Here is an 8,578-nt window from a genome sequence, read left to right on the forward strand (position 1 = left end):
GTTATTTGTCTTTTTTTTTAATATTTAACACTTCTGGTTGCTAAAATCAGAAGTGGGATAGGATTTCGCTCACAAATAGCCTTGTTAGATAAAAACAACCGTTAATTTTCATAATTATGCCACGTGCTTCTCGTGAACGTTTGGTGGAAACACCGCCTCGCGCTGAGGTGAATCGTAGTCGTCGCAGTGAGTCTTCGCGACGCTATAGGCACCGTTCGCGGTCACATGGTGATAGATCTCGCGTTCGGTCGGGCTGTAGGAAAAGCCGTTCACGATCTCGTGGTGGTGAAAACCGCTTGCGTGCGCAACGTGATAAAACGCGTTCTCGTTCACGCTCGCGCCATAATGAGACTCATAGTGACCGTTCGCGGTCTCGAGGTGCTTCCCGTTCGCGTGAAAGGTCTAGGTCGCGTTCTGTTTATTCGCGTCGCCGTCGAAGTAAATCACGGTCCTACCCTCAGGAGTGTACAGTGAAAGATACTTTAAGCGCAATTATGTCACGACTAACCGCGATAGAAGAAAATACTGCCAGTGGCTCGCACATTCCGTCTACCCATCGTGGCAGCACACCTCCTTTAGACAAAAACAATAGTTCTGCAACGCAAACACTTACTGATGCTATCGGTTTGCTAGTGAATAGTAAGCGCAGTAACAGTTATTACGTGTCAAATTTTGACCCGGCTATAAATAATTTTGAGGTGTGGTGCAACGAGGTGGAAAGGGCTAAGCTAGCTAACCATTGGGATGATTTTGAGTGTTTCTCTCGCGTAGCTCATTGCTTGAGGGGCGATGCGAAAGTCTGGTTAAATGAGTGGAGCACGAATGATCGTTCGTGGTCCAACTTCGTGAAGGAGTTTAAATCCCTGTGTCCTCAAAAGATCAACTATGCCCAGATTCTTCATGAAGTCATAAACACCACTTCCGAAAGATTTCTATCGTATGCTGAATACGCGCGTCGTTCGTTGCTGCGCTTACGTGTGATCAAAGGTTTGAGTGAGGAACTCATGGTTCAAGTAGTGATACATGGTATCAGTGATGTGCAGGTACGCGCAGCAGCGACCAACGCTGATTTAACAATTGAAAATCTCGTTTCATTCTTGTCCACCTATGTTAAGCCCGCTCGCAAATTTGATAATAATCGTAACCAGGATAAATCGGTTCCGTCTAGCGCTAGTATGACTAAAAAACGCCACTCCAATGGATCGGGTCGGGTTGATAACAAATGTTTTACTTGCGGTCAGACTGGTCATTTTAAACATTTATGTCCCAACAAACGTAATTTTTCGGATAAACACAATGGGCGCGACACGCACGATAGGCGCGACAAACACGATAGCGGTTCCAGACCCGTTTGTTCTTTTTGCAAGAAGTTAGGGCATAAGGAAAGCGATTGTTTTACTAAGGCTCGGTCCGAAGCTCAAAATAGCAGTAACAACAACAATCAGCGTAAGGTTAACCTGTGTAGTGAGCTTTCTAAAGCAAGTGATAACAATGACATATGTACAGCTGTGATCCAAGGTATACCAGTTGATGTTCTCATAGATAGTGGTGCGCTCAATGTGTCATTGATATCATGCGCAGTGGTGAATTACTTCTCCGGTTCTCGAAAACCAATTAACTGCTCTCTCAAAGGAATAGGAGATAGGGGGTTTGTAGCTCGCGAGTGCATTACTCTTACGGTAGAATTTAGTGAGATCGCACTTGAGGTCGACTTTGTTATTGTACCCGCATTGTACATGAATACTCCGATCATAGTCGGGACTGATGTACTAAATCGTGATGGCGTTACGTTCATTCGCACGAAACATGGACAGCTTTTGACACATACATCTGACAAGGTTTTTAAAGTAAATGCGGTGACGATGTGCGAAGTTGACAAAGTAAATACGCCTCTTAAAGGCGCAGAGCTTGCCAAGCTGATGACCGTTCTTGAAGAGTTCTCATCATTTTTAATATCCGGTACAGCTACCACTACCGTAAATACTGGTAAAATGCACATCAGCTTGACAAGTGAAGTACCCGTAGCGTATCACCCGTATCGTTTATCCTATCAAGAGAAACTTAAAGTCCGGGAAATTTGTCAGGATTTGTTAGACAAAGAGATCATTAGGGAATCGAACTCCGAATACGCAAGCCCGATTATTCTGGTCAAGAAAAAGGACGGCTCAGATAGAATGTGCGTAGATTTCCGTGCGCTAAACCGTATCACCGTCAAGGATAGGTATCCCCTACCTTTGATTGACGACCAGATTGATCGGCTTGGGGGTTCAAAGCTGTTCACATCACTCGATATGGCCTCAGGGTTCCACCAGATACCAATTGAGGAAAGCTCCATTCATAAAACGGGTTTTGTAACTCCTGAGGCTCATTACGAGTATTTAAAAATGCCGTATGGTTTGTGTAACTCACCAACTGTTTATCAGCGGATCATCAATAACACTTTACGTAAATTCATAGAATCCGGCAGCGTACTTGTTTATATTGATGACGTATTAATTATAAGTATGTCGATCGATGAAGGTATTTCCTTGTTACGTGATGTTTTAAAGACTTTGACTCAGGCTGGTTTCTCTATCAATTTACGGAAGTGTTCGTTTCTGACCACTGAAATTGAGTATCTAGGCCGCGTTATCAGTCATGGTCAGGTTAGGCCGAGCCCCCATAAGGTTGAAGCGTTACTCAAAGCACCTATTCCCTCTAATGTGAAGCAAGTACGTCAGTTTTTAGGTCTTGCCGGATATTTTAGACGATATATCAAAGACTACGCGACGAAGACCGCATGTATCTCGCGTCTCACAAAGAAAGACGTAAAATTTGAATGGGGACCTGATCAAGACCAGGTCCGCAAAGATATCATTGAGTGCCTTACTAGCGAGCCTATACTTGCGATCTTCGACCCGAGTCTTCCTACCGAACTGCACACCGACGCCAGTAGTGCGGGGTACGGTGCTGTACTAATGCAGGTTCACGCTGACGGCAGCAAACGGGTAGTCTCATATTTTAGCCGTGTAACTCAGGGCGCGGAAGCAAGGTACCATTCGTACGAATTAGAAACGCTGGCGGTCGTCAAGGCGCTGCAAAATTTTCGTCACTATTTAATCGGTGTAAATTTTAAGATCATTACTGATTGCAACGCCTTGAAGGCCACCGAGCGCAAAAAGGACCTCCTCCCACGGGTTGCACGCTGGTGGATTTACTTACGAGATTTTAATTTCGAGATCGAATACCGTAAAGGCGTCATGATGGGTCACGCAGACTACTTAAGTAGAAATCCACCAACGTCACGTGTCAATAATATAGAGAGACCGCTTAACTGGGCACATATGGCTCAGTCAGCTGATTCTGAGACAATGGACCTCATCCAGAAACTTAGGGAAGGACGTTTAGATTCACGACGCTACGTATGTCAAAATGATGTACTTTACTATCGACACTCACCAGTGGGAGAAGAGTCACGTTTGTTATGCTACATCCCTAAGGGCCATAGACTAAGCCTGTTGCGTGTCTTTCACGATGAGCACGAGCATATCGGTGCTGATAAGACTTATGACCTTATTCTAAAGTATTTTTGGTTTCCCGGCCTAAAACAATTTGTTAAGAAGTATACGTCCCACTGCTTAATCTGCATATCTAAGAAACGTGTTCCGAGAGCCCCTCATCAGCCCATTACATCATGGGAAAAGTCCGATGTCCCGTTTAACACAATTCATGTTGACGTATTGGGTCCGTTACCAGAGTCCAACGGGTATAAGTTTGTTCTCATTCTAGTAGATTCTTTCACTAAATATTGCTTACTCTACCCAATGTATAGGCAGGACACCAATGAATTAAAACGTGTTTTTCACAATGCAATATCTTTATTCGGAACCCCTAAGCTCATAGTTTGCGACCGTGGTCGTATGTTTGAAGCGTCAGCCTTTACTAGTTGGGTATCTGAGATGGGTAGTGCTATTCACTATATAACGCCCGAAATGCACCATTCGAATGGGCAAGCCGAACGTTATGTAAGAACTGTTTTGAATTTATTACGTGTAGAAAGTAACAATAAAAAGTCTACTTGGTCTGATGCTTTATGTAAAATACAATTAGTGTTAAATATAACAAAGCAAAAATCCACACAATACTCGGCTTTATATTTGTTAATTGGTACCAATGCGACCACTCCTGTAATCCGTGCACTGATCCGTGATGTTGCTGTCGAAGACCCCAGCCCCAACCTTGAAGCTGTGCGGGAACTCAATAGGAGCCTCGCCAAGGCATCGCTCGATAAAAATCGCAACAACCAGGATGCACGGGTAAATCGCCAAAGACACCCGCCAAGAAAGTTCCAGGTTGACGATCAAGTTTTCGTCATAAAATACTCGCAGTCTGTGGGAAAACTCGATCCCGGCATGAGAGGCCCGTATAGGGTTATAAAGGTTCTTCCAAGTGACCGGTACGAACTAAAGTTACTGAGCGGAGCCAGGGGCAAAACAACCCAAGCCGCTGCTCAATATATGGTACCCTGGAAAGGCGAGTGGTGTCCTGAGAGCTGTGCTGCTTTCTTTGAAGGTTAGTTTTGATAAGAATTTTCTAAACAGTGTTTCTGAATTACAGTTCTGGCATGATTGAAGTGTGTGCTCGACCGAGTGTGAGGTGGTGTGCCTTAAAGGGTGAGAACGTGCTGCCTACGTGTCGGCAAACTCAAGAGGTCATGGAGGGCAGGGCACTCTGAGTGTCAGGTTGCAGCAGGAGCGTATCCCGGTGGCGGAATAGGCGCTAGTACAACTCAGGCGCTGTCCTGGCAGGCGTAGTCCTGGTTCACGTTTTTAACACATTCACTGCGGCAGCGTTAAATCTAAACTTTCTACTAGTGCGATACGAGACAAATGCTGCCCGTATCTATATTTCCTGATATGCGTTACGGCTTCTATTTTGCCGTACCAGAACCTGACTTTCAAAGCCTATACAGACGTGGAAACCACCTATATCAATGGTTTTTATCAACAAATCGATAGACTATATCCTTGTATACACCTAGCTGCAGTCGCCCCGGGTTCTCTGTTATACTTTGAAAGATACAGAGATTTTTCAAAATCTTTCATTCGCGGCAATATATATGCCGTACAGCGTAGAAGTGAAAAAATGCTAGGGATGGGGTTTACTTCTGGAATGATAGTCGATAGTTTAAAATTATTTTTATTGTAGATAAAATATTCATATTTATCAGTGTTATATTATTATATAAATCAACATAATTATGTAACCTAATTATATAATATGTATAAATATGTATTTATATTCTACCACAATCACACTATAGCGCCACCTAGTCCCAAATACATATAATGCATAGTATAGTTAGAAAATTCACCCAGACCAAGACAACTAGACAAAGAATGTTTGATTTGTGTGGGAATCGAACCCACAACCACTACGCCAACAGACCAATTTAAAAAAAAACTAAAAACTATTAAAGGACGTGTATGAAACTTAGTAAGTAGGTAGTTATTCCACTGAATTATTTTCACACTTGACATCTTTGGCATCAAGATGACGATTTCCCCTCTCTCTCTCTACTCAAATCCAGTTTTTTATGTGAACGTCTCATTGTAGCAGAACCGCGTAATATTTTTCACAAAAAATATTGTTACGTCTTGCTTACGGCCAGCACTAGCGCACACTGAACCGCCGCGCGGACGCATGCAGTGTGGTGCGGGGTTGGGGGGGGTACGGCAAGATATTCGCCGTACCGCACTGAATGAAAATAATTATTTTACTGTGCGTTACGGCAACTATTTTGCCGTATATTGTTAGTGTACAATATTATTATATTAAAAGCAACAATATTGAAAATATCACTATCTCATTCCTACGCGCAAGGGAACTTAGATAAATCGCCCCCGCACAGTACGCAAAACAAGGACAACGAGCTACCGCACTGGCTGAGAGTCAAATACGGCCAAATACTTGCCGTAACGCAGTGAATGTGTTAACGTGGGAACTTGCAAGTTCAAAGTATGAGTCCGAAAGAGACTTTTGTAAGATGACGTATGCCTATTTCTGATAGAGAAGTGATTTCGTCTCTGGTGTGAATGCTTACTTTCTGTGTGAGGGCCTTGTTTGCGTGAAGTATGGCAGAACAGGCAACGCTTTATGTTGTCGAAGTTTACTAATATTCGGTTTCTTACACAGATTGCGATGATGACGACTTTACCGATGCCAGTGGACCCTCAGGTACAGCTCCTGCGAGTCCTGCTAACGCTTCTGTAAATCCTACGGGCGAGGACGAGGAACGAAGACTCTCCAGTCCTCCAGAAGACGTCTCCGGTGCAGCCGAGGACGGTGCACGGTCAGGAGAGGCCGTATAAGCCAAACTTTGTGTGAGCAGTTTCGATCCCCACCACCTCCTATAAAAGCGAGCGCTCAGTTGCGTGCGGGTTCACTTGCTGCTTGGTCGCTGAGAAGAAAGGTGGTTGGCATCGATACTGTAAGACTGTTCTTTTTGCTTATTTTTATTTTTTTCTATTGTGTAATTGTGTTGATTTTGTGTGGTCAAATTAACGGTTGTTTTGCGTTGTTTACATTTTTGAATTATTTTCGGTTATAGTGAAATTATTGTTAAACTAAGTTAATTTGGAATAAAAACTAGCTGATTTCGTTGTTATTTGTCTTTTTTTTTAATATTTAACACTTCTGGTTGCTAAAAATATTTATTTTAATTGATCATGGGGAATTCTAATAAAATACTAATTTGAATTATAGCCGCAACATACACAGCGGTCCTCTTTCTTGTAATATGATTGCTTAACATATTTATGGAAATTACCCACACTCACACCGCATGCTATAAAGTTCTTACACTGCAAGTTATTTCATAATCCAATTCTGCAGTTTTGCAGATGTTAAGAGCCCATTTACACTTACTCATCGACTGCATAATAAAATCGTTTCCGACTTCATCGACAAGCGGTTTATGATATAGTACGTCGCACCGGCTGACCGCCCCGCCACGCCGTCGCGTCGAATGGCTCAGTACCGTTTTGTCGGCGGCAAGTGTAAAAGCACCATAATCTATTTCAACGCTCAGAGTTCAGATGGCCATTATGTCTTATTTCTTAAAGTGTAAAGTGTGTGTCGTCTGTATGAATGAATTAAATTAAAATTTGGATGTCCTTGAGCCAATCTGGTCACAGAAAATAGAATGTGTGTGTGCCTATGAGTATACGCTATTTCTTATTTTTGTGGAGAGACATGAGACAATCTGTCCCAAATTTTAGTTTAATATATACGGTATCCTAAAGTTCAGATGTCCTCGAGCCAATCTGGTCACAGAAAACGGAGTATGTGTAACCTGTAGTGATGCACAATCTCAAACTTTGTGGAGAGACATGAGACAATCTGTCCTGAATTTTAGGCTAGCGATTCATACAGCGAAATACCTTATTTGTTAACGTGTAAGTAAAGTGTGTGTCGTCTGTATGAATGAATTAAATTAAAATTTGGATGTTCTTGAGCCAATCTGGTCACAGAAAATAGAATGTGTGTGTGCCTATGAGTATACGCTATTTCTTATTTTTGTGGAGAGACATGAGACAATCTGTCCCAAATTTTAGTTTAATATATACGGTATCCTAAAGTTCAGATGTCCTCGAGCCAATCTGGTCACAGAAAACGGAGTATGTGTAACCTGTAGCGATGCACAATCTCTTACTTTGTGGAGAGACATGAGACAATCTGTCCTGAATTTTAGGCTAGCGGTTCATACAGCGAAATACCTTGTTTGTTAACGTGTAAGTAAAGTGTGTGTGAACTGAAATAGTGGAATGGCGCCCAATCCGTTTGCTGATCGAACAAGGTAATCCATTTATATTATTGGGCATTCTAATCCACCGAGAGCGACGGAGGCGAACGGAGTGAGCCGTAGGAACGGAAGGTGGATTAGAATGCCCAATAATATCCTACTCACGATTTTCCGCATTTATTTTTATCTCATTTTACAACTGTCACCTGCTTAGGTAATTTCAGTAAAGTGTTGAATTTGAAAGTGCATAAATACATAAACAATAATTAAAGAATTATTTAAATGTACTTAATTTGGTTTTGGTTTCATTCTATTCTACCCATAAAATAAGTCAAACTAATATTATTGTTTTCAAATAATCCTACCTACGTATAATTTACTCATAGTCATTAGGCTAATGGTTAATACCTCGATATAAAACAATGATATTGTAGCAGCACTATCACTTCTACACTTGAAATTGTTTGTTTGTTATGTTGTGTTATGCTGTATGTTATGTTATGTTGTAAGGTTGAGCAAAAAAACTGACCGTTCCCGTTGGCTGTGTTTATTGAACTAAAAATACATGTTATAAAGTAATCGCGCACGGCCCGCGATGTCAGCAAAAGTTACAAGTGTCAAGCTTGCTCGTACATGCTGCCGATTTAAAATAAAAAAAAACAAAAAGATTATTAAAAATTAAACCGTTACATCTAAACAATGATCAAAAGGCGATGTCGCCTTATCAACTTTACTATAACGTGCAGCTTGTACGGGCTTACAAATTTCAGCCCTTATCTCACTACAACCACTAGA

Source organism: Helicoverpa armigera, chromosome 3 (genome assembly GCF_030705265.1).
Source record: "Helicoverpa armigera isolate CAAS_96S chromosome 3, ASM3070526v1, whole genome shotgun sequence".
Taxonomy (NCBI): domain Eukaryota; kingdom Metazoa; phylum Arthropoda; class Insecta; order Lepidoptera; family Noctuidae; genus Helicoverpa; species Helicoverpa armigera.